At 41.0% G+C, this 27,019-nt stretch overlaps 1 protein-coding gene across 2 annotated transcripts in view; it reads right to left on the bottom strand.

Annotated features, from left to right (window-relative positions):
- LOC135220891 (ubiquitin carboxyl-terminal hydrolase 24-like) overlaps window positions 1-27,019 on the bottom strand; it is a 394,433-nt gene that overhangs the window by 267,979 nt on the left and 99,435 nt on the right. The gene's annotated exons all lie outside the window — the stretch shown is intronic.

Here is a 27,019-nt window from a genome sequence, read left to right as displayed (position 1 = left end):
GATCGTCTTAGGAAGAATTGAAGCGGGCGTAGATGAAGACTCCCTAGGGACACGAACTGTTCTAGGGAGGAAAGAGTCCCTAGAAGGCTTAGCCACTCCCTGGCTGAACTCCTTTCTTTCTTTAGGAAGGACGTGACTTTCTGAATCCCTCGAAGTATTCTTTCCTGGGAAGGAAAAGCCCGAAAATCCCAAGAATTCACCTGAATCACCAAATAAACTAAGTCCTGACTGGGGACCATCTGTGATTTCTCGAGATTCACGAGCAATCCTAGAGATTTTGTCAAATCCAGTGTTTTCTGTAGATCCTCCAAACATTACTTTTGTGATTTGGCTCTTATCAGCCAATCGTCCAGGTATAGGGAGATGTTTATGCCTTCCAGATGTAGCCATCTGGCTACGTTCCGCATCAGATACGTAAATACCTGCGGAGCTGTGGAGAGGCCGAAGCACAAGGCCCTGAACTGGTAGATCTTTCCTTGTATCATAAACCTGAGATACTTCCTCGACGATGGGTGAATTGGAACATGAAAGTAGGCATCCTGAAGGTCCAGTGAGACCATCCAGTCTCCCTGACGCAGGGCTGAAAGCACCGAGGCAGAAGTCTCCATGGAGAATTTCTTCTTTTCCACGTAACGGTTCAGGATGCTCACATCCAGGACCGGTCTCCATCCTCCTGATGCCTTCGGTACTAAGAACAGGCGGTTGTAAAACCCCGGGGAGAATGGATCCTGAACCTCTTCTATTGCCTCTTTGTTCCTCATCGTTATTACCATCTGAAGAAGTGTCTCTCTCAGAACAGGGTCCTTGTACTTCGCCGACAGTTCCTTTGGAGATGTTGACAAAGGTGGTCTGTCTAGAAAGGGTATAATGTATCCCTTTCCCAGAACAGACAACGTCCAAGGGTCGGCTTCCCTTAATGCCCAGGCCCCTACAAAGTTTAGGAGTCTGGCCCCTACAGATGTTTGGAGGACTTCGTTGCTACTTAGACTTCTTGAAGGCCCGAAAGGAGGACCTTCCTCGTTTATCCGATGTCTTCCTTTTAGTTGGAGGTCGAGAGCCTCTCCGAAAGGGCACAATAGGTGTACGAGTAGCCTTCTTTGCAACTGGTACTGCTGGCCTTGTCTTCTTGGTGGATTGAACCAAGAGGTCTTGGGTTGCCTTTCCAGAAAGAGACCTTGAGATATCCTTCACCAAGTGAGATGGGAAAAGGTGATCTGAGAGAGGAGCATACAAGAGGGCTGACCTCGGGGAAGGAGATACCGCTTTCGTTAGGAACGATCCGAACAAAGATCTCTTCTTCACAATTCCCGATCCAAATAGGGATGTCAGCTCTCCCGAACCATCTTGTACTGCCTTATCCATACAGGATAATATACTATGTAAGACTTCCGGATCCAAAACATCCGGGTCCAAAACGTCCGGGTCTTTGGCCTTTTTAGCCAGCACCCCAAGGGACCAATCCAGGAAGTTAAAAACTTCCAATACATGGAAAAGTCCCTTAAGGTGCTGATCCAACTCTGACATGCTCCAATAAGCTTTCGCCGAGTTCAAAGCGTGTCTCCTCGACGCTTCAACTAAGCTTGAAAAATCAGCTTCCGCGGAAGATGGGAGCATAAGCCCCATTGCTTCCTCCGTTCTATACCATATGCCTCTCCTACCTCCGAGCTTACAGGGAGGAGAGCAATAAACTGTCTTTAAAGCTTCCTTCTTCGAGTTCAGCCATGTATTTAAGGATTGAAGCGCCTTTTTCATTGAAATGGCTGGCTTCATCTTTAAATATGAAGAGGACTTCGGAGTTTTCGTACTCGAGAAAAGAGATCTAGGAGAAGGAGGAGCTGCAGGGCTTAGAGAATCTCCAAACTCTTGAAGGAGAAGAGAAGCCAATACTTTATAATTGGAAACACCCTCGTTGGTTGGGGTTTCCTCCTCCGACACGTCTTCCAATTCTACCATAGAAGGAGAGCGAGTTCTTTTGGGAGAATCTCTATCTGGAGATCTTGCTTCCTTAGGAGAAATACTTCTGGAAGGAGAGAGACTAACAGATGTAGAAGTCTTCTCTTTCCTTTCCACTGATCTTCCCTGAGACATGGAAGTGGAAACTGTCACTTTTGAAGGACCATGTTCCCTTTCTGGAGTTCGATTCTCCCTAGTATGAGAAATACCTCTAATTCCAGGAGAATCACTATTTGAAGACATTATATGTCTACCTGGAGTTCCGATCCTGAAAGGCGCCAGGCGCCTTATTGTTCCTTTGCTACTGACTGGCGCTTCTCGCCTGGCTGGCTCTTCACGCCTGATTTGTGCCTCAGTCTGGCTGGCGCCTCGCGCCTGGTTGGCTGCTCGCACTTGGCTGGCGCTTCACTCCTGGGCTGGCGCCTCGCACTTGGCTGGCGCTTTGCGCCTGGCTGCCTCATTTGAGTAATATCATAATCCCTGAATGCTTCTTTTCTGTTATCGGGAGCTTCTGCAAACCTTTTCCGGTTGTCATATTCATCTGAAGAAAAACCACTTCCTGGCTCTTCGTGCCTGGATGGTGTATTGCGCCTGGCTGGCACTGATAGGAGCTCCAATTTTGGTAGGCGCTTCACGCCTGGCTGGCGCTTGAACACGGCATTTAGTGGGTCTGTGTAAGATAGACGAAACTGAAGACTCCTCATCCGAAGAAGAAACTTCCTTTCTTGGAGTTTCATAATAAGGAGCCTTAGATTTCTTTACCGGAAGACGAGAATCCTTTCTTCTGGGAGGATCTCTAGACAGGACTCCGACCAGAGAAGCAATTGACTCATGCATATTCTTCAATATTCTAGTAGTTTCAGTCTTTTGTTCTAAAGGAGGGGAAGGAAAGCAGTCTTTCTCCATTTCCCATGACTTTGCGGGAGATAGCCTTCTTTTTGCTTTCTTGCTCTCTGATGGCAAATCCTCCGAAAATTGTTCCGGACTCGAATTTAATCTAGTTTCTCCCCAGTTCCTCTTCAGGGGACGAGAAAGATCCGCCGATCTCCATCCTCGCTTGGGAGAAGAATTTTCAGATGATGAAAAACATTCACAGAGAACGCTTTTCCTATAGCGTTCTTTGGCAGTCTGCGGTGTTACAGATTCTGCCGAAGAGACGTCTGACTGGTGGGGATTCTCCACAACTTCTGGGCTTGGGAGTTTGAAAGAGGACTAGGCCTGGGAGCGTTGTGGAGCCAATCAGACGCCTCCTCCACTGCACTGGGGACACTCACATCACTATCCACAGCACTAATATTCTGTTTACCTTCAATAGCCGCCATTTTACGCTCCATTTTCATAAGGGCGGCTTTAAGACTTGCAATTTCCGAAGCAGATTCCGTAGGATCTGCATTCGGTGAAGGTCCTGAAATATTAGAAGGAGCACTCATCATATTAGAAGAGGGTACAAAATTACTTACCAAGTCACTTGAAGAAAGAGAGCTAGGCTTGGTTTTGGAAGAAGACTTCCTTAACTGGTCTCTCTCTAACTTCTTCAAGTAAGAAGTTAGAGACTTCCACCCTTCAGCACTTAACTTTCACATTCACGACAAGTGTTATCGATAGAGCATTCATACTTTCTACACACTCTACAAACAGTATGAGGATCAACCGAAGCTTTCGGCATCCTCACCTTGCACCCTTCATTCACACACATTCTCACCACACTTCCAGAGTCAGACATCATGATGAAAAAATCCAATACAAATTCCAAACAACGGTCCACAATAGCGTATGCCAATCCAACGATCCAAATATGTCACCAAAAGGTCCAAAACGAAGATCAATTGCGATTCAAAAAACGAAATCCAGCCGGAGATACCAACAACGATGTTACCAGTATGGCCGACAGAGAAAATCTGATAGAAAACGGGAATGGTTCTTATTCCTGCCACCCAGCGGCAGAGCGGTAGATCCCCTGACCTACCTGTAGCGTGTGCACGAAATTCGAAATTCTGTCGGGCGACGGAGTCTAATAGAGAACTATGTACGTATATATCTGACAGGTAAGTTGAATGTATAAAAAATATTTTTGTAAGGAGTTATTTATCAAGAAATGGTTGCAAATTCAATCCACAAGCCTTTTCCTTAATTTTAGCCCCCCAAACAAAATGCTGGGTCAAGAATTATGATCAAAGGTTTTTTGCTTTTTTTCTTTTTTTTACCATTTTCTAAAAAAAAAAAAAAAAATTATAATAAAACCAAGTATTTTTCAGGAGTTTAATCACATTTTAAGAAAAAATAATGCCACATATGGAAAATATAGGTCCTGTCCTTATGGCAAGAGGTATACGAAGCCAATTGGAGCCTTTTCTTTTTTTTATGAAGTTTTATGCACCAAGGGGGGAAATTCCAAATGCATATTGATGTAATCTAAGGGTTAAGAAGGCTGATTTTAAGGGTTTAAACTGTGGCATACTCAAATACATCAGCATTACATTAAGTCCAAACACAGTGATTTCATTGGAGATTAAAGATTCTAGATTTAAGGAACTGAAGGTTTCCTTCATGTCCAATTTAGTAGAGATCTAGACCAGAATGTTTTAATACAATGCAAATGTAAAGAACTACCCCTTAACAGCATGAACAGACAAACCTTCAGTGTAGAGTAAATGAGTAAAGAACTTCATTAGGTTATTATGGAGGTATGGAAAAGCACCAAGATCTAAAGAATGACCACTTTCTCATACAGTGCATTAATTTATGCTTTCTGGAATTAATAATTAATGATGGCTCTTCTGCACTCCTTGGAAAAACCATGTTTGCACAAGACAATCGAGTATCTCCACATGGTCACTTGGATGCATCTTATCATGCATCCAGGGTAGGGTGCATGATAAGCTCCTTCCCTAGTGGGAAAGGTCTAAGGTAGTCTACCAGCTGACAGAAAATTTAAAAGCATCCTCTGTGTGGTAGCCATGGAATCAACATGGTTGTGTGTGAATCTGCAGTTAGCCGGAACTGTCAGAAACCTTTAAAAAAAACCACTTGAGAAAGAAAAGTATAAAGATCCAGATGGTCCAATGGCATGTGTCTACAGCCCAAGCTTTTGGATCTTGAACCATCACACAAAGTAAAATCTTTTGTCAGAGAGGCCCAGAAGGGGTGTACCTTCAACTCCCATTGACCTGCAGACTTGTGGATAAAAAGTCCATTCCAAAGAGACCTGATCCTCCCTGCTCAGTTGAAGGGCCACAATTTTCATTTACTGGCACAATTGAGGAAAAGAGACGTGTTCCTTCCACCCAGATGAAAATGCAACTTGATCAGGAACAAAACTGAGTTTGTGCCTTCTTATTGCTTTGGTAGGCCAGTTTTTTTCCCTATATATACACCTCATCCAATGCTAAAAGGATCTTCTATGCTAAAAACATCTCCAGATGATTTGTGCATAGCTCTCATTCATCTGCAGATCAAACTCCTGACATGTCTGCACACTGCAACCACACACCAACCTTCAATCAACACATCTAAGTACCACGAGATCTGAGCTCTTCAACTACAGGGAGACACCTCTTTAATAACAAGGTCAATTACTCCACCATCTCGGGGGCTGCTAAATTCCTGGAGACTATAATTGCATGAAAACCGATTGATGTCCTATTCTGTCACTTCTTCAGAGAGAATTGGATTGGCCTCATCCTTATACTGGTTTCATTTTCTGTAAGGATGCCAGTTGTCTCAGAAGAGACAGCCATTTGGAATACTTCTTAATATTCTCCACAGACTTGCTAATTCATAATATTTATATTAACCCTCTTAAGCCGAAGGAGTGAGCGCCGAAGCAGAAAAAATATTTTTTTCAAAAAATCACAGCGAGCTTAGTTTTCAAGATTAAGAGTTCATTTTTGGCTCCTTTTTTTGTCATTGCCTGAAGTTTAGTATGCAACCATCAGAAAAGGAAAAAAATTTCATTATCGTATATAAATAGTGCGATATATGATAGCGCGAAAACAACATTTCATATTTAATTGTATTCAAATCGCGCTGAGCAAAACGGTTAAAGCTAACGAGTTAATTTTTTTTCGTTGTATTGTACACTAAATTGCAATCATTTTGGTATACGTATAACACATTGTAAAACGATCAAAGCAACACAGAGAAAATATGATCAAAGCAACACAGAGAAAATATCACAAAATGATGCATGAATTCGTAACGCGTGGAAGTAAAAAAAAATGTTTTTTTCAAAAATTCACCATAAATCTAAATATTGTTCTAGAGACTTCCAATTTGTTTGAAAATGAAGATAAATTTGAATATTACTATACTGTAAGAGTTTTAGCTTACAATTGCAGTTTTCGACCATTTCGGACGAGTTAAAGTTGACCGAATGTCGAATTTTTTTTATATATTTTTTTTATATGCAAATATTTTGAAAAGGAGAAAAGCTACAACCTTCAATTATTTTTTTTTTGTATTTTACATGAAATTGCGTACATTTTCATATATAAAACTCTATGAAACGGAGCAAATATAACCATAATGCGACATACGCATTTCAGAGATTTGTGGCGGAGAATCTGCGCGCGGAGGGAAGGAAAGTTTATTTTTAAATTCACCATAAATCTAAATATTGTGCTAGAGACTTCGAATTTGTTTCAAAATGAAGATAATGACTGAATATTACTAGACTGTAAGTTTTAGCTTACAATTGCGTTTTTTGACCATTTCGGTAGAGTCAAAGTTGACCGAACGTGGGGTTTTTTTTTCTATTTATCGTGATTTATATGCAAATATTTCGAAAATGAGAAAAGCTACAACCTTCAATTATTTTTAGTTGTATTCAACATGAAATTGCACACATTTTCAAATATAAAAATTTATTTAATGGCTAATTTAAAATGGTGTAAACCTTACGACAATCGGAATAAAAAATTTCTGATTTTTTTCGGAAAAGTTACTGCGCGGACGTAAGGAATTTTTTTTTTTTCATAAATTCACCATAAATAGAAATATTGTGCTGGAGACTTCCAATTTGTTGCAAAATGAAGGTAAATGATTGAATACTACTAGAATATAAGAGTTTTAGTTTACAATTGCATTTTTCGACCATTTCGGTAGAGTCAAAGTTGACCGAAGGTTGAAATTTTGGCACTTATCGTTATTTATATGGAAATATTTCAAAACTGATAAAAGCTACAATCATGGGTTATTTTTAACTGTATTGTGCATGAAATTGCGCACATTTCCATAGATAAAACTTTAGATAGCGCCAAATTTAAAATGGTGCAAACATTACGACAATCGCACAAAAAAATTTATCGGAAGAGTTACTGGGCGGACGTAAGGAAAGTTTTTTCATAAATTCACCATAAATCGAAAAAAAATAGAGATGTCCAATTTGTTGCAAAATGAAGGTAAATGATTGAATATTACTAGAATATAAGAGTTTTAGCTTACAATTGCATTTTTCGACCATTTCGGTAGAGTCAAAGTTGACCGAAGGTTGAAATTTTGGCACATCGTTATTTATATGAAAATATTTCAAAACCGATAAAAGCTACAATCATGAGTATTTTTTTATTGTACTCTACATGAAATTGCACACATTTTCATATATAATACTCCATGTACTATCGGCTAATTTAAAATGGTGCAAAAATTATGTCAAAGTGACAAAATAATTTCTGAGATGTGTCACCGATACTTTTTAGTGCGATACGAAAGAAATTCACGCTTGCGCGCCTGCGTAACGATTGTAAACAAAACAACGCCTTGATCCGTGAGCTCCCAGCATCCCCCAAGGCGCGTGATTCAAAAGTTTTCGGCTGGTAGGCCTATAAGTATTTTTCCGCGAATTTAAAAAAAAACTTTTTTATGTTTTTATGTCGACGTTTAATACTTCCAATCGGCACCCGGGAGACAACTTATGTCGACGTTTAATACGTTTAATATTCCCCACAGACTACTAATTTAGGAGATTGACTTTTGCCCTCTGGCTTCTCCTTGGCTGTCAACTAGACTCAGATAGTTATCTGGAAAGAGAGGATAGAGGAGATTTCCCTTGCCCCAACTGAGACAGGATCTTGTTAAAAATTTGGGGTCATGCAAAAGGTAGAAATTAGCATCCAGTATGTCACCGACCGCATCCAATCTCACTCTGGATAACTGCTAAAACCAAACTTGTCACCTCCAGAATAAATGGAGTCAGGCAAACAAAGGTTTGTTTTGAGGTATTCAGTGCTGGCCTTCATCATCCCTGAAGCATCAATAACAGAAACAAATTTTAGAAACCATAAGACAACTTAGTAACAAATTCCACTGTTCCTTGAAAAAGAAAATCTGCATCTCACTGAAAGATCTGGAGCTTCACCTTGAAGTGTAGGTAGGAGGGGTAAACTAATGGTCAACTCGCTAGGGAAGCCAGGAAAAGGAAGGGAATGTTGTAACACTCCTCCTCTTGGCACTCTGCACTAACATAAAATACAGGCTGCTGCTGTTAATGGACGCATAAACACCTGTGAGTGACAAAACAATCCCCGGGCTGGCTCTACTTCTCCAGCTCTTGTGAAATAAAGCCCAATGCCAAATCTTCCAGCAAAGAATGAACAAGTGTAGCACAATGACGCTGGTTCTGAGCCACTGGAACTGCAGAAATGAGAAGAGCACACATCTACTCTCGGCACTCACCCTTCTAATATAAGCAGAGAACTCTGCATTAGCACTTCACCTTGTCGATGAAGTGGAGGCTGACACCAATGCCACAGGAGTCTGAAGCACCAGCTTTCAACGAGGCAGATGGTGCCAGCGCCCAATGAAGTGTCTGGTGCCAAAGTTGAAAGCATCTGAAGTGCCAACAATGAGCCGTTACCTAAAACCTTGAGAAGGGGAAGATAATCTAGACTGTTCTGCTACTGAGACAGTAGCAATCAAAGAAGGACTCATTAAGTCTTTTTGCTAATGTGTATGGCCATCAATGACAACTAGGAAGCAGCTCATGGCAATCGCCCAAACATGGCTCAAGAAAGTGCCTAGAATGTTCAGGAGGAGCCCCAAGATGACAAAGGGAAATGAGACTGGAAATATGCCTGATAATAATGAGAAGTACAATGTGGTGTGGTGTCCACGCCGCCTTATGCGTCACTAATGGCAAATGTGAGACATAGCAAGGAGAATGATACAAACTTCTATTTTTGCAATCTGTGTAGGAAAGTAGTTCTGTCTTATGAGGCATCACACATTGATGAGAATAGTACCTAAGAAAGGAATCGTAGCTACTCTTATAAAAGACCCCTCACGTCAAATACAGGTAGCCCCCAGTTATCGGTGGACTTGGTTAATGGCGATTCATTTTTATAGTGCTTGTCTAGCACCATAAAATCGTCAATTTATGGTGCCATAACTGCCAAGTTTCAATTACTGGCGCCATAAGGTGGCAATAATAGTGTTAACCCTTAAACGCCGAAGGGGTATTTTTAAAATCGTCTTCCGTGTGCCGAGGCGGTCTCGGAGTGAGCGCGGAAGCAGAAAAAATATTTTTTTCAAAAATCACAGCGCGCTTAGTTTTCAAGATTAAGAGTTTATTTTTGGCTCCTTTTTTTGTCATTGCCTGAAGTTTACTATGCAACCATCAGAAATGAAAAAAATTATCATTATCATATATAAATAATGCGATATATGATAGCACGAAAACAACATTTCATATATAATTGTATTCAAATCGTGATATGCGCAAAACAGTTAAAGGTAACAAGTCAATTTTTTTTCTCGTTGTAATGTACACTAAATTGCAATCATTTTGGTATATAACACATTGTAAAATGATAAAAGCAACACAGAGAAAATATTATCACAAAATAATGCATGAATTCGTAACGCGCGGACGTAAACAAATATTTTTTTTCAAAAATTCACCATGAATCTAAATATTGTCCTAGATACTTCCAATTTCTTTCAAAATGAAGGCAAATGATTGAATATTACTATAATGTAAGAGTATTAGCTTACAATTGCAGTTTTCGACCATATCTGACGAGTTAAAGTTGACCGAATGTCGAATTTTTTTATATATTTTTCTTATATGCAATTATTTCAGAAATTAGAAAAGCTACAACCTTCAAATATTTTTTGTTTTATTTTAAATGAAATTGCGCACATCTTCATATATAAAACTCTATGAAATGCCTAATATGAAATGGAGCAAATATTCCGAGAATGCGACATACGCATTTCGGAGATTTGTGGCGGAGAATCCGCACGCGGGGGGAAGGAAAGTTTTTTTTTTAAATTCACCATAAATCTAAATATTGTGCTAGAGACTTCGAATTTGTTTCACGATGAAGATAAATGACTGAATATTACTAGATTGTAAGAGTTTTAGCTTACAATTGCATTTTTCGTCCATTTCGGTCGAGTCAAACTTGACCGAACGTGGTTTTTTTTCTATTTATCGTGATTTATATGCAAATACTATTTCAAAAATGAGAAAAGCTACAACCTTCAATTATTTTTTGTTGTATTCTACATGAAATTGCGCACATTTTCATATATAAAACTTTATGTAACGGCTAATTTAAAATGGTGCAAACATCACCACAATCACACGTATGATTTTTTCAGAAGTTACCGAGCGGACGTAAAGAAAAATGATATTGTTAAGATACAATAAAGTTTTGTACATACTTACCTGGCAGATATATACTTAGCTATAGACTCCGTCGTCCCGACAGAAATTCGAATTTCGCGGCACACGCTGCAGGTAGGTCAGGTGATCTACCGCCCCTGCCGCTGGGTGGCAGGAATAGGAACGATTACCGTTCTAGAACCAGATTTTCTCTTCCACCTGTCTCCTGAGGGGAGGTTGGGTGGGCCATCAATCGTATATATCTGCAGGTAAGTATGTACAAAACTTTATTGTATCTTAACAATATAATTTTTGTACATGGAACTTACCCAGCAGATATATACTTAGCTGATTGACACCCTTGGTGGTGGGAAAGAGACAACTATTTACTGAATAGACAGGTAAACAACATACGTTGTAGGTAATAATAAATAAAACCTTGGTTCCTACTGATCAGGCGGAAGACTCCATGGCTAATGCCTAGGAATCTGCTTCGCCTCAAGAGCCTCAGCGAGGATGTGACCTATGGCTAAGAGTTCTTGTGGGTCTGTCGATGGGGTCTTATCCATTTACTCGACAGAGCCTCTTACATGACAATATGCCTATGCCTAGTGGCATAATTAAGGAGCACAACACCGATCCCGATCACCTGATCCTAATACGAGGGTTAGTGCTTAAGTTGAAAAGAGTTATCTACAAACTCCTTTCAAACAACCCAAAGAAAAAACACGACGTTAAATAAAATTTAACTCACTAGTTAAGGATCAGTATCTGCTCCCTATCCCAGCAATGTATCCGCAGACACGTATCAACCAAGAGAGAAGGATCCCTCGAAGGTTATCTTGACATCCTTCGGATAATGGGAAGTCAACACAGAGTTGCATCTCCCGTATGTGACAGCTAATATGTCCTTATGACATATTGTTAGGGAAAGAACAAGAATTCGGAAAAGCTCGCACTTCATGCACTTTTAATTCTCAGCTGTTTGAAGGAATCATCAATGCACTTATCAAGTGCTTAGGAGATCACAATGTCTCAAAGAAGGCCAGGGCGTTCTTTGATATAGATCTCTTCTGGGTGAAGCCTGGAGCCTGGCTCGCGCTTCGTGCCTGGCAGGCGCCTAGCGCCTGTCTAGCGCCTCGCGCCTGGCTGGAGCCTTGCGCCTGAATGGCGCCTAGAGCCTGGCTGGAGCCTCGCGCCTAGATGGCGCCTTGCGCCTGGCTGGCGCCTGATTGGCTCCTCCTTCCTGGCTAGCGCCTCGCGCCTGGCTGGAGCCTTGCGTCTGGCTGGTGCCTTGCGCCTGGAAGGCACCTGGAGCCTGGCAGAAGACTTCATGATTACTGTCTATGAGTCTGCATGCCTCAAGAGTTTCAGCGAGGTAGGGACCTATGACTGACAAACCCTTCTGGATCATGTCAATGGGGGCTAGCCCGCTTACACGACAGAGCCTTCTCGGATCGTGCCAATGGGGGCTGACCCACTTACATGGCAGAGCCTTACCTGTATCATATCAATGGGGACTAGCCCTCTTACATGACAGAGCTTTAGGTTGCTCTTTACTGGAAGGAGCCTTGCGTCTGGATGGATCCTCAATCCTGACTGGAGCCTAGCCTTGAAGGAGCCTGGCACCTGGATGGCGCCTGGCTGGCTCCTAGAGCCTGGCTGGCTCCTAGAGCCTGGCTGGCTCCTAGAGCCTGGCGGCTCCTAGAGCCTGGCTGGCTCCTAGAGCCTGGCTGGCTCCTAGAGGCCTGGTTGGCTCCTAGAGCCTGCTGGCTCCTAGAGCCTGGCTGGCTCCTAGAGCCTGGCTGGCGCCTCGCGCCTGGCTTGGCTCCTCCACACTTGCTGGAGCTTCGAGCTTGGAAGAGTCTCTAGGCTGTCTGGCAATGTCCACATCGGACACTCTTATATCTGTCCGATTTGTTCGCCTCTGGCGCATTTGCGCCAGGTTGGAGGCCCGCTCCTTCTCAGTATCAGACCATGACCGAGTTCCTTGGAACTGTCCGCCTCTGGCGTTTTTCGCCTGTAATTGGCATTTGGCGCTTGGGATGGCGCTACATTGTCCGAGAGTCCTGAACAACCACATAGTTTATCAGGAGACTGGAGAAGGGTGGAAGAAATTCTTCCCTTTGAGCTTTTGGCCCCTGGCAAGGGGAGGTGATTTTAGTCAGCTACACCCAGTAGACGACAGGATATCTAACAATACGAGAGAGAAGAGTCTTCCTCCGAGGAGGATCCTTCGTGAACACTTCTTTTGCTAACGAGATCTCTTCTTACATGTTGATGAGGTTCCTCGTTGCAGAATCTTTCCCTATCCTTGCCCGAAGGAAGGGAAGGAGTCTGGAAGTCGAAGGAGACTCTGAGCTGAAATTGGGCGGAACCCTGATTTCTAGCTCTTATTGTATCCTTCTGAATACCTTCTGGGAAGCATTTTGAGCCCTCATCGCACCCCGAAGACTCTGTAGGCAAACGTTTAAACCATCTCTTCTTCTGTAGATGAAAATGTAAGTACCCTGCCTGGGCGACTAAACTTCTATCTGAAAGCGTTGCGTCAGGAATAGAGGGATTTATTTCTTTTGCCAGACATACTATGCTGGCAAGAACCCATTGCCGAGTCTCCATTGAATCTGATGCGAGATTCCAATGCACAAAAAAATTCCCTGTCTTCTTGGTCGTTTAGGGCTAAGAGAAACAAAGAATTCCTTCATAAACTTCCTCAAAGAAGTTTGATGAGGAGCAGTTCCATTTTGTCGGAACACGGAATCTGTGGCACAAAAAAAAAAAAAAAAAAAAAAAAAAAAAAAAAAAAAAAAAAAAAAAAATCCCATTCGAAGTACATGATATCCTACTCTTGTCGTATTGCGGTATCGTATAAGATCCCGAAGATCTTAATCCTCTGTTATCTCTAATTCCCTTTGTAGAGACAGAGTATGGCCTTTTACTGCGTTCTTTGATAGCAGATATATACATAGGTGATTCTTCCCTCTGAAAGTGAAGAAAAAACCTCGCTATGTGGTTCACAGAGGTATCGGAAGAGGACAGTTTCCTCATTCCATCTAGCACGATCTGCAGCAATTCTATGTCTTAGCCATGACTATTGTCATTTACCTTGAAAAAACCTCTCATTCATGTCCACTTCTGGTCAGTCTGTACGCGGACAGACTCAGAGTGGAGAGGTTTTATAGGTCTATTTATAATAGATTCTGATAGAATATCCAGATACTCTTGGAAAAGCCTTACGAAACATGCTGTGAGAAGAACGTGACTTCTGTGAATCCAACCTCTCTAAGGCCAAAATGAGGCATACATCCTCTCTTCCTTTGACGCCCAATTATCTTAATATCTGTTAAGAATTTATAACTAGGGGAAAAAAGGCTAAAGTTTATTCCCCTTCTTTAAATTTAAAGATGTCTTATATTGCTACCTCTCTTGGTTCGAGGAAAAAGAAGCAGTCTAAAGGAAGCCTGTTCGTCTTCTACCTTACAAAGAGATCTATGAAGACGACTTTCCGCAGGTTCTCACAACTCTTTTCAATAAATGTTAGACATACGTTAACAGTTATTACCTTCGATCGAGAAGGTTCTCACGGACATGCAAAATCTTGCATCGAACCTCTTAAGGATCGTTACGTTCCGTGTCTGTTCCCAAATAGGTTCTCTTTTGTTAACGCGAACAGGGGCGAAAAAAAGAGATCTCAATGCTCTTTGCGATATGAGAGAGTCGTGGAATTGGCCTAAGTGATTAAAATAAATCATTTCATCATTCCTTGTAAGCGACCCCTTTTCGATTAAATGGGTAACGAAATCAGGAACGAATCTTGTCGTTACCGAGCCTGCTGTCCGAGAGGCTACTGGACTCTTAGGTTAATAACTCGCTAAAACGAGAAAATATCTTGGATGGTGCGGCAGGCGCTGCGCCAGGCTGGCGCTTCCTTCTAGTTCTTTTTAGGTTATGTGCCATAACATCTATGCCTTATGGTACCCGACATCCTTCACATGTAATTCCGTTCTTAGTGGGAAAAAACTTTTATATACGTCGTATAGTCCATTCAGGGAAACAACTTCTGCCACTAAGAGAATGTTTCCCATCCGACTCACCCAACTTCTCTTGAGCAATATCCGAATTTAAAAAGGTTGTGTGCGTTTCTCGAAAGGATGAGAGAATTATATATATCGCGCGCTGCCGTATTAGAATCCTTTATAATACTGTCACATTGTGGTAAACAGCATTAATCTAGGAAACCTTTGTAAGGATACTAGGAATTCTGTAGTTAACCTCGGTATGTGCATAAGACTTGACCATACCGTAGTCTTAAAAGTGAATTCTCTACTACATTCATCTTCTCACTAAGCATGTACTCTAATAAGCCATGCTTTCGTAAGCATGAGAGCATTATACAATATAGAGTTCTGCTGCGTTAGAATCCTTTAAAAATGTTACCTACGGTAAACAGCATTGAAATGTTGTAATATCTTTCTTATTGAAAGCTTCTTAGCAAAAGGCAGACAATATATTATTTATGTTTGCTTAACTATCCCCTCAATCCGAGGCTAAAACCACGATTGTAGGGGAGAGACACGGTTATTCATTCCATCCCGCAGGAGAGAGACATGTTACCGAACACTCATGACCGACACCTACATGATACTGCGTTGGTGTCTAAGCGATAGCAGTCTCGTTAGCCGACTGGCCTTACTCTTCCAGAGTTGCCAGCTATCCATTTAATAAAGGAATCTTATAAAATTATTATCGAACTTCAGGAAGTTCTTATAATGCATATCTAAGCGAAACAAGACTTCGATAAATCTAGAAGCTAAGTAGGTGTTGTCTTAACAATCCCTTTAAGCGTAGTCCTTCCTAGGAAATTCCTGGAAGGATACTGGTAACTGAGTTGCTCAGCAAAGAAGAAACTACGGTATGTGCTTATGATTTGCCGTATCGTATTCTCATACAGCAGATAATCTACTACCTTCTTTCCCTGCCGAGGCAGATAGAGAAAGGATATTCTGGCGCCTGGATCCTTGCACCTAGCGCCTGGAATGTTCCGCGCGCCTGGAATGTTCCGCACGCTAGAAAGGAGACTCGCTCCTGGAACGTTCCGCTTGCGTGGAAGGTCCCGTGCGCCCTGACAGTTCCGAGCGCCTACTAGACCCCTTTTAGAAAGAGCCTCTTGCCCGGAAACGTTCAATGGAAGGATCGTTCTGATTGCCACTCTACTGTAAGGCTCCTTGCTCTAGCCGTCTGTTTTTCTGGCGCAATTTGCGCCAGGCTGGCGCTTCGTCTCTTTGAAGGCGCCTTGCGCCAAGAAAAATTTTCTAGAACGCGGCTCGCGTTTGGTTGTAGGAACGCGGCTCGCGCTAGTCTGTTAGCTGGAACGCGCCTCGCTGCTGGCTATAGGAACGTAGCTCACGCTAGCTTGCTGGAACGCGGCTTCCTGGCAGCGGCTGGCTCTTGCTCAGTGTTCTCTTAGTTTTCAGAGAACGCGCTAGATCATCGCTCCAAACATACATTCTTCGTCTTTTCGGATGTAAGATGAAGAGACGCACTTTTTAAGGATGCCTTATCAATGGCTATCCTTGGCAGTCTGGGACGTTCTACAGAACCTGCCGAGGGGACGCCTGACCGGTGGGGGTTCTCCCTAACCTTCCTGCGGCTGTCGACTTTCCTCCTCCACTGGTCTGGGAGTTTGGAAGAGGTCTAGGCCTGGAAGCGCTAAGGAGCCGATCAGACGCACCCTCCACTGCACTGGGAACACTATATTCACTTCTTACCTTTTTAGAGCTCGCCTTTTGAGCTCCATCCATTTATCTTCAAATTTGCACATATGAATTTGTAGATTCTGTGGAGTAAGAAGGTGATGAGGATGCAACAACTACTAGAATTGTCAATACTCTAACTGCTCGTTAGTACGAGAGCTCTTAAAGCTTCTAAAGGAAGCGTATCTAGTTATATGCTTTCTGACTTCCTAAAGTAGGAAGTTAGATCTTATATTTCCTTCATCAAGTTCTAACACTTATACACGTATTAGTGAAAAAAAAAAAAAATCAATATTTCCCTTATTGCAAAATATAAGTGTCTACCGAAAAATTCGGTAGTTTCACGTAATATATTCTTCGAAATTTCGAAGCCAAATTCATTAAAAAGTTAATAAAAGCGTATGCCAAACCAAAGACCCAGTACTTCCCTGCAAAAGACAGCCCAGAAGGTCGATGGCGATGAAAAAACGAAAATCAAGTCAGGAGGTAGCAACAACGTATGTTGACACTACCGCGACAGAGAAAATCTGGTTCTAGAACGGTAATCGTTCCTATTCCTGCCACCAGCGGCAGGGGCGGTAGATCACCTGACCTACCTGCAGCGTGTGCCGCGAAATTCGAATTTCTGTCGGGGACGACGGAGTCTATAGCTAAGTATATATCTGCTGGGTAAGTTCCATGTACAAAATGTTATTTTTTTCATAAATTCACCATAAATCGAAATATTGTGCTAGAGACTTCTAATTTGTTGCAAAATGAAGGTAAATGATTGAATATTACTAGAATATAAGAGTTTTAGCTTACAATTGCGTTTTTCGGCCATTTCGGTAGAGTCAAAATTGACCGAAGGTTCAAAATTTGTCACATCATTTTTTATATGAAAATATTACAAAACTGATAAAATCTACAACCATGGGTTGTTTTTAGTTGTATTGTGCATGAAATTGCGCACATTTCCATATATAAAACTTTATGTAACGGCTAATTTTAAAATGATGCAAACATTACCACAATCGCATGTATGATTTTTTTCGGAAGAGTTACCGCGCAGACGTAAAGAAAAAGTTTTTTCATAAATTCACCATAAATCGAAATATTGTGCTAGAGACTTCCAATTTGTTGCAAAATGAAGGTAAATGACTGAATATTACTAAAACTATAAGAGTTTTTTAGCTACAATTGCATTTTAAACGACCATTTCGGTAGAGTCAAAGTTGACCGAAGGTTGAAATTTTGGCACTTATCATTATTTATATGAAAATATCTCAAAACTGATAAAAGTTACAATCATGAGTATTTTTTTGTTGTTTTCTTCATAAAAATGCGCACATTTTCATGTATAATACTCCATGTAATGGCTAATTTAAAATGGTGCAAAAATTACGTCAAAGTGACGAAATAATTTCCGAGATATGTCACCGATACTTTTTAGTGCGGCAAGAAAGAAATTCGCGCTTGCGCGCCTGCGTAACGATTGTAAACAAAACAACACCTTGATCCGTGAACTCCCAGCATCCCTCAAGGCGCGTGATTCAAGAGTTTTCGGCTGGTAGGCCTATAAGTATTTTTCTGCGAATTTTTAAAAAAACTTTTGTATGTCAACGTAAAATACATCCAGTCGGCACCCGAGACAAAAAATGTCGACGTAAAATACGTCCACTCGGCGTTTAAGGGTTAAGGTGCCATAATAAAGCTAACAGGGGCACCATTTACCGGTTATCGGCACCACTAACTGACACTTGGCGCCAAAAAAACCGCCAAGTTTTGGTTAACGGTGGTTTTCTCTTATTAGCACCCTGCCGAGAACAGAACCCGAGCTGATAACTGGAGATTGCCTGTAGCATTAAGACTAACTGATATAATCAGACTGCCTGGGAGACTGAGAAGATGAATGTGAATGCCTGTCGCAAGGCAAATGTCTGAAAGCAGGAGAGTACCTAGTACCTGGAGCCCGGCAAGCACCCAGTGCAAGGTGGTCGCTGAGCGCCAGCACCAGGCACTCACCTGGAGGACTTGGTATTCTCTAGGAGCACCTATGAGAGAATAACGGATCCTCTTACAAAGGCGGAACATTGGAAAATACTGGATAGGGATCACTAGGAGTACATGGCCTGCAGCAAGGCCTAGGGGATACAGAAACAGTGACCTTATCATTACTTAGCATATCTACCCCCTACCTATGCAAACTTTGCTTATATGCTGCGCACATCTTTCAAAAACTTTTATGTGCAGGGTTAACATTCAATCATAAAATGGTCACCCCCATGCAAACAAAGTGTAAATGGCTGCCCACATACCATAATTCTCTCATTTTGTCATTCAGTTTAACATTTCTCCTCTGCTGCCAAATGTCTTGTGTTTCCAGGTTTCTGTGAGAGAGCTGCTACAAAGATTGGCAGGGGCTACCTGAAGCAGCAGCCATATTGGACTGAGGTGCCCCAGCCTTCCAAGCTTGGCTGCGCCTGCTCAGATTTGTTCACAATTGCATTTTGGACCGCCAACCCTTGCCCCATGTATGACAGGCCTTAGTTTGGGATACACATATACATATGCACTATTGTATTTTGGTAGCCTGTTTTCCTCCTACTGAAATATTTCTCGCCTTTTAATGAACCTCTCCAAGTAAATTTCATGCTTAACCACGTGTATTTCTCTCTCTCCATTCCTCTCAGTAAAACATCATTTTGTTCTCAAGCCCATCCTTTCTCAGCCATTACTACCCATTGTTTACTACATGATATGTTGATTCCAATTTGTGAACTGCGATATAAAAGTTTTGATTGGCTGGGCCATTCGTGGGCACGTTGATAGCTAGTGAATCCTTGTCATTTCAGTTTCATGGTATTAGGGCTTCAATTCTTGCCAATCCTACACTAATTAATGCAACACCTCTTTTTTCCAGAGGGATGTACTTATCATGAGTGACAAGACATTCTCAGCTCATCCTTTCATTCATCACCAGGACTCATCCACATGTGAAAAGAAATGAATTTCATCTTGACAGCACCATCAATTACGTTTCATTATGATTTCTTATTATTCACATGTGCTCTTAGTATAATAAATTTGTAAACTATTGTTATTAATTGTAAAGTAAATGTAATTAATCATTCACTGAGTACAATTATGCCTTGCAGTAACTTGACAAAAAGAGTGCCTAAAGTTAGTAATCATCTCCTTTCCATTTTCTTCTCAGTTTTTTGTATTACCATCAGCAATTTTTTAGCATTCCATTGCCATGACCAAGGCTGGCAAGTAACAGTAACTGAGCACCAGCTGTAGGTTGGCTACATGAAGATGACAACGGGCACAAATAGCTTCCACCCCCAAACATAACCAACTTCCCTGTACCTTCCACAGTGGAAGGAGCATCATAGGGTGTGGATAAGCTAGTCACCAAGTAAGAGGGTGTTGGCATTTCTTCTGCTGCAAAGGAGGAATCTGAAAAAGGATTATTAAACTGGCCTGATAAATGACAAATTTTGTTATCAATTTGCATTTTTTACAGCTAACAAACCTCAGGTCTTAACAATAGGATAATCTTCTAGTGCCAGCTGGAGATCAGTTAAAAACAATCAAAGATTGTAATGCAAGGAATCTGTGGCATCCAGCAACAATGTGTATACAAGGTAAAGACTGGTCACTGACCACGTCTGCATCCCATGACACACTTAGTCTTTCTTCCATCCCATGATATGAGAGGGGTGGCTAGAGGTGGACAATCAACGTTAAGACCTCAGGTTTGTTAGTTATGAAAAACACAAATTGATTACATAATCTGCCATTTGTTCATATGCAGTAAAAACCTTTGGTCTTAACAACAGAATAGACTTATACTAAGTACCCTGAACTGGCTGTAGGTTCAGCCCACCTGACCATCCTTCCTAGAAGTTCGAGTTCTAAGGAAGGGGTCAGAGCTATGCAATTTGTTGGGCAGCCACCATAGGACCAAAGGAAAAAGTGTCCAAGGACCTGTGGACATCGCCCTTCAGTAAAATGAAGTGAAAGTGGTTTGCCGAACCCAATGCTATGATGTCATGCGCTTGCGCATGCACGGTATTCATGACAGAACTTGAAGGTGAGGAGTATGCCTGTTTAATCACCCCACGAAGCCAAAATGAAATTATATTCTTGGACAATTCTTTCTTGGTTCAGTCCATGCTAACAGTCTACGAAACCTAGGCCTTAGGTGACGAATCCTTTCTGACGGGACAAAGCAATAACTACTGCGGATTGCTGTCCACGAACTCATTCAGAGAGGGAATAAAAAACGAGGCAAATCTGTTATCGGCAGGATACTGATAAGCAAAAACTGCAATGAACCAAAACTCTGCAATTTATGGAGCTTGTGGTGCCGAGTTTCAGTTAATGGTGCCTCTGTTAGGTATGTTATGGCGCCATAACTCTATTATCAGCACCTTATGGTGCCGATAACCAAAACCCGGCCTATAAAGGCGCCATAAATCGCTGTTGCGTGATGACAACCTACAAAGGGGAAAACGTCCTGGAGAAGGAGACCACACTCTACGCCTCGAAGGACCACAATCCCTGACTCTGGAAGGTGAATTACACAAGCAAAAACTCCTCGGAGAAAGAGAACAAGTGAGCCTAGGCCTCTTGGATACAGGAGATAGGTGGTCCTTTCCATCACATAGAGGAGAAGATGACCTACTATGATGAGAGACATGTCCATGGCCAACAACAGTCCATGACCCACAACAGCCTAACACCCGACACTAGCACGTCCATGGGGAAGATGCACAGGTAAAGAAACTGCAGGCTCTGGAGGAGAATTCCTGGAAGGACCTGGATCAGCAAAACCTGAGAGGGAAGCAACTTTGACCTCTTAATCAGAGCCTTCTCATCCTTGCGATGAACTCGAACAGGCTGAGGAGATGATGAACTAGCCTGAGAACTCCAATGAGAGGAAAGTTCATGACGAATTGGAACATGTCCTTTACATGAAGGGGGGAGAGACACGTCTGTGCTAGGAAGATGGCAAAATACCTCTCTCACTCTCAGAAGAAGCAACAGTCATGAATCCTCCAATGACTGACTTGAGAATGAGGGGGAGGAGGAGGAGAAGGCAAAAGGCAATGGAGGAGGGTAGGGAGCCCTTGTCCAATGATGCTTCCTGCTAGAAACTCTGGAATACCTCTTGCTAAACGGAGTCCAACCTATCAACCATAGCTGTGAAGAATGCCTCCGTAGGGCTGATAATTGACTGCGATGACATCATGGACGAGGCTGGGAATGACATCACAGCAACAGGCAGAGGGAATGATGTTACTGAGGCTGACGTCACAGGTGGGAAGGCTGCTGGGAGAGACGTCATGGCATCTGAACTGACAGCCTGAGTCGATGTTGTCCCGCTAAGCGGTGGCACGCACGAGTCAAAGTAGTGGAGACCAGGAGGAGGAGGAACTGCAAGGGGAGCTGGAGCAGGAAGGCGAGCAACCATGAGATGCGACAATAAGCCTTCCATGGGGGGGGGGGGGGGGTACCCCGCAGGCCTAGGGAAGCCCATACAGCCTCCATTTTGTGTGAATCTGAAACAAAAGAGGAAGATGGCAACGTCTCCTCTCTCCGGAAAGGAAGAATACCTTTCATGAGACGGGTAATGTTATCGAGTAGTACCTCAGATTTCAAACTTAATCTGTTCCAGAAGGCTGTTCAAAGTGCGATTTGTTCGAAATATGAAACAAATATCCCCATAAGAAATAAAGGGAATCAGGATAATTCATCCCAGCCAACCGAAAAAGTCTCCATTTTCACATTTTTTCTATCATTAATATGTTTAAAAGTTAAATTATGAGTGTAAAGTAATGAAATAGTACGTTAAAGTAAATATTTTGACATTTTATTTTTGCTGTGTACGATTTACAAACTGTTTGGTGAAATAGAGCCTGGCCGGCTGGGGGAGGGAGGGAGGAGTGACAGGAACCCTTTGAGGGAACCGAATTGGTTGCAGTTTGCAAAGTTTGAAAAAAAAAAAAATTTGATTCACATATTAGTTGCAAGGATAATCAAAGGAATCAATAGTGTGTAAGAGAGAGAGAGAGAGAGAGAGAGAGAGAGAGAGAGAGAGAGAGAGAGAGAGAGAGAGAGAGAGAGAGAGAGAGAGAGAGAGTGTTTAAACTTGGATCTTAAGTGCACAAAAGAGATTAATTATGCCACAATACATCAACTTACGGCAAATGGCAGACTTTTAAAAAGAACATGAGGATTTTGCAAACAAATAATTAATAGCAATTGTTACTAGATAGGTATTTTACTGTAACAAAAATAAAAGTTATTTAGGCAGATTGAGTGTAAATGAAAGAAATGGGTGAATAATCATCCCAACCCAGCTGATAAGTCAGTGGGAAGCATAGCCCTTCTTCCTTCCCCTCTCCTCTTTCTCTCTATCGTCTCATTCAACGCACCAAACACTGACTCGAGCAAGCCTTTTTTCTCCTTTTTTTTTTTTTTTACTGTAGATATAGGCATTTGATTGTTTTCCTGTTTTATCATTGTTAAATTTATTGTGAATTAACATTTTATTTTTGTTGTGAATTGGTACTGCTTTTACATACATATTATAGTAAAGATTTTACTGTCTCTTCTCTCCTCAACAATACCATGATGCACAATAACTTAATATCATTCATTCATTATTACTCAAAAATATAAATGGCCCCTCCCTCTAACTCAAGTTAGCTGTTTACCACCGCAATGAGGAATGATTTTGTTAATTGTTTATGCTAAATTTTATTGTAAAAAGCTTTGTTCTTTCATTTACTACAGTCCGGTCTCAAATTATGCGTGTTCGAATTGTGCGATTCCCCTTTTATGTAGTTGCTAGTCCTCAAAAATAGATTTTCTGTATCTGTGAAGCCGTTCAGTCTGTGAGTCATGCGCCATAAAATGTATCAAATCTATTGTTTTTCAAGTATTTTAGGTGGGGGTTTGCTGGTATCTGAGAGAAGGGGAGGGGGGATGCTTGGAGGAAAATAACTATTATTTCTCCAAGGGGAAATCCAAGAGAAAGATTTTCTGCTCAGCCATTAGCTAAGACGGAAGGCTCTGCCTCACGCATTTGTGATGTCATAGCGCAGTGTGTATGAATGATCGGTATCATCCCTCGTCATAAGTATTATTCAGATCTGTGAAGTGAATTCTGAATTATCAGTATCATCATCATCATCGCCATAGGTATTATTCAGATCTGCGAAGTGTATTCTGAACGCTTCTGCTCAGTCATTAGCTAAGACAGAAGGCTCCGCCACACGCATTTGTGACATCATAGCGCAGTGTGTATGAATAATCGGTATCATCATCATCATTGCCATACGTATTATTTAGATCTGCGAAGTGTAATCTGATCATCTGCATCATGTATGCATCTGCCTAGAAGTCGAAGAGGAGGACCTATTTTCTCAAAACTAAAAAGCTTGCCCTTAAGTAAAAGACGAATGAAGGAGCAACTTCCATTTTGGCAGCAGTCAACATCTTGAAATCCGTCTTTGCTGAACATGAAGTAAGAATTTTTTTTTCCTAGGTTTACTTGTTTTGACTAACTTTTGGCATTTGATCATTTAATAGAGTCGTTCAATCTAAACTTTTCAAGAAACTGTCATATCATGTTGAATTTTGCATTTTTATCAATTCTTTTTAAGAAATTGTAATTTCATATCAAATTTTGAATTTTCCTCAGTTCTTTTTTATTGTAGAATAAATTTATATGAAAATGATTACATAGTGAGAATATGCCGGAAAAAGAAACTGAGACAGGCGCTCGTAACCAAGTTTATTTGGCCTAACGGGAGTGAAGACACGCATGATCCGTCTCTCCCCCAAAACCTCAAATGGTTCACAAAGCCTTCCTTCAGCAGAACTCTTCACGGAGGATGAGATACAGGAGTTTGAAGGTTTTTATGGCAGAGGGTAGGTGGAGGAAATGCCATCCAAAAGGTTTGTTAAAGGAAATGACTGTACTGTACAGTACACCTGCACCCAATGGTGGCATTGTTTACGTGTGGGAGTTTTCACCATCTCTTGTGTAATTTTAAACCTTTTCAAGTTATTTAAACCTTTTTAATGTTTTATTTATCCATAAGAACAATTTCATATTAGAAAAAATACAGTATAGTACATTGAAAGTATTGAAAATGGGTGGTATAAAAAAGTTTGACTGGGTAAGTTGCCGTCTGCCTTGGCCCTAATGGAATTATGTATTCCCATAATGGTATGTGTTTCGAAATATGCGAATTTCCAATTCTGTGAGGCCGCGGATCGACCAAATTCTCGCATTATTGTCATGGTCCCCTTAACTTGGGGCCATGACAAATTTTGAAAGAATTTTTGTATTTTTCATAACATACATACCTGAGGTCTTTACAAAGGGGATTTACTTCCAGTGCTAACAATGATACACATTTAATTTTCTTTACAAAATTTTCTCATTCAAAACCATTAGTATTCCCTCCCTCAGATCCTGTCATTTTCTTGCTGCTGACTGATCAGACACAACACAAGAGCACCAACCAAATCCTTAGGGATCCATGAGCATATGCACAGGAATTCATTTACAAAATCTATCTTCTCACTTAGCTTTACAGCTATAACATTGGAATTTGGTATATAACTCAGAAAGACAATATAGAACAATCAAATCAAGCCCTTTTTTCCAATTTTTGTTTTGTCTTTTTTTATAAATTTTGTTTCCTGATTTATAGGGTTTATTTTTTTACCATAATGAAAAATTCATATCTAGCAAAACAATGACTTTTAGAAAAAAAAACTCCTCACTTGATGGGAGGTCCACATCAGGTCTATATATATGGTAGTAATCCCAGGTCTTAATATTAAATATCAAGGGATGAGATAGAATTTGAAAAATGGTTATTTTCAGGATAAATCGCCCTGGCGTTACAGAACCGAAGGTCTGAGGTGAAAATCATATGCGGTTTGGAGATGTCCCAAGTCACCTTATTAAGTGGTATGAATATCAAAGTCCTGTCCCTAAAAAATGGCATTAGCCGGCCGGCCCCCTTAAGGTTTTACCTACAGTCACGGCAGACATCCCAAAAGGTCTGTATTTTCCTACACTCTAGCAACACTTACCACAAGCTCGAACAAATTCGACTACACTGTGTATCAGTAGGTGGCATGGAGTCTTGAACCATAGGCATTACAGCAGTAAACTATGGGTCTTCCTAACAGGCGGGTATGGGTATGCTAACTATCACTGGGGATGGTTTGACAATATTGAAACCATACCCAGCATGCTTAGGAAAGTCACCACAGAACCTCACCCTAAAGAACATGAACTCACACTTAGTTTCTTGTTCTTTGCTACCAAACCTAAAGGTATTTGGAATAAAGAATGGGGCCTTGAAACTAGTAGCTTGACTCTGGATGTTTTTGGGTTGTAAGGATTAAAATTCAAGAGCTTTTCGTCACCTGTCAATTTTGTAAAGCTCCTTGAGGATGAGACGGCAACTACACAATAAAAAAACAGGCTTTGATGCAGGAGAAACCTATTTTTGGTAGTTGCTGTTGAGTCCTCAAAACCCTGCTACTTCCCTGACTAAAATACATGGGATTTGGGTAATGTATCATTCTACACTGACCAACAAAAAGAATGGCGTCTCGGTCGGATTTTGGTTGTATGTAAACAATATGACAGTGCATATGCTCATAACCACTTCTTCTTGCAATTTTGACGTAGTAGGTAAATTGGGTATTAGCATTCCTGAGGTTATAATACAAAGTACCCTCTTATCCAGAGTCCATTTATACTCTATCACGTGTTATAATGTTTATCATTGTGACATAATACCCGGCCACAAGACCAGATAAGAGAATTCTTTGACATTAGTCTGGTCACCATGGAGCCCTGGATAGACCATGGACTCAACGGCAACTACCAAAAACAGGTAATTCCTAGGTCAAAACCTGTTTTATGAAATAATTATAGGTGCTTTTTCTTTAAAATGAGAGAATTCTATGATATTTAAACAAAATCATTCCATACTAAAGCATCATTCTTAATGATTCCATTATCTATAAGTTCTTAAAAATAAAAGTATTACAAGCCCCTTATGTACTAGTAAACAAACAATTACACAAACTCCAGTAGTACTAAGCTAATATTACAATAATTCCCAATCAATAATTCTTTAGCCATTTACCTGCTTTAATTAAGAATGCCTTGATTTTAAAAAGTTATTTGAAAAGGTCTCATTCTTCTAAGTTTATAAAATTTTATATGAAGGAAAATTTAGCTCACTTCATCAAAATTAGCAAGTTTAAGGGAAATGGTATTTTCTGAGCAGAAAATAAAAATTAGATCTAAACTTATTTTTGTTATGTATTGTGCACTTACCAGGCTGAAAAATTTGGAATAATTTTATCAATGTTTTCAAGCAATGTTACGTCTCTCAGTCAGTGCATAACACCTAAACTAAATTTATAATTTCATTACTCAATATTTTCTGCAAAAATGCATTCTGCATAAAATGTTCTTAATTAATATTTGTTTCTCCATAAAATGCCTACTTAGTAAAAATGAAGAAGCAGTCCCCGGTTACTGGCAGACTCACTTATCGGTGATCCAGTTTCATGGGGCTTGTCTAGCGCCATAAAATCAGTGATTTATGGCGCCATAACAGGCTGAGTTCCAGTTATCGGCGCCATAAGGTGCCTTATGACACTATAAGGCACC

The sequence above is a fragment of the Macrobrachium nipponense genome, chromosome 2 (assembly GCF_015104395.2).
Source record: "Macrobrachium nipponense isolate FS-2020 chromosome 2, ASM1510439v2, whole genome shotgun sequence".
Lineage (NCBI taxonomy): Eukaryota > Metazoa > Arthropoda > Malacostraca > Decapoda > Palaemonidae > Macrobrachium > Macrobrachium nipponense.
Note: the sequence above shows the minus strand (reverse complement) of the source record. Positions and strands in the feature narration are given on the sequence as shown.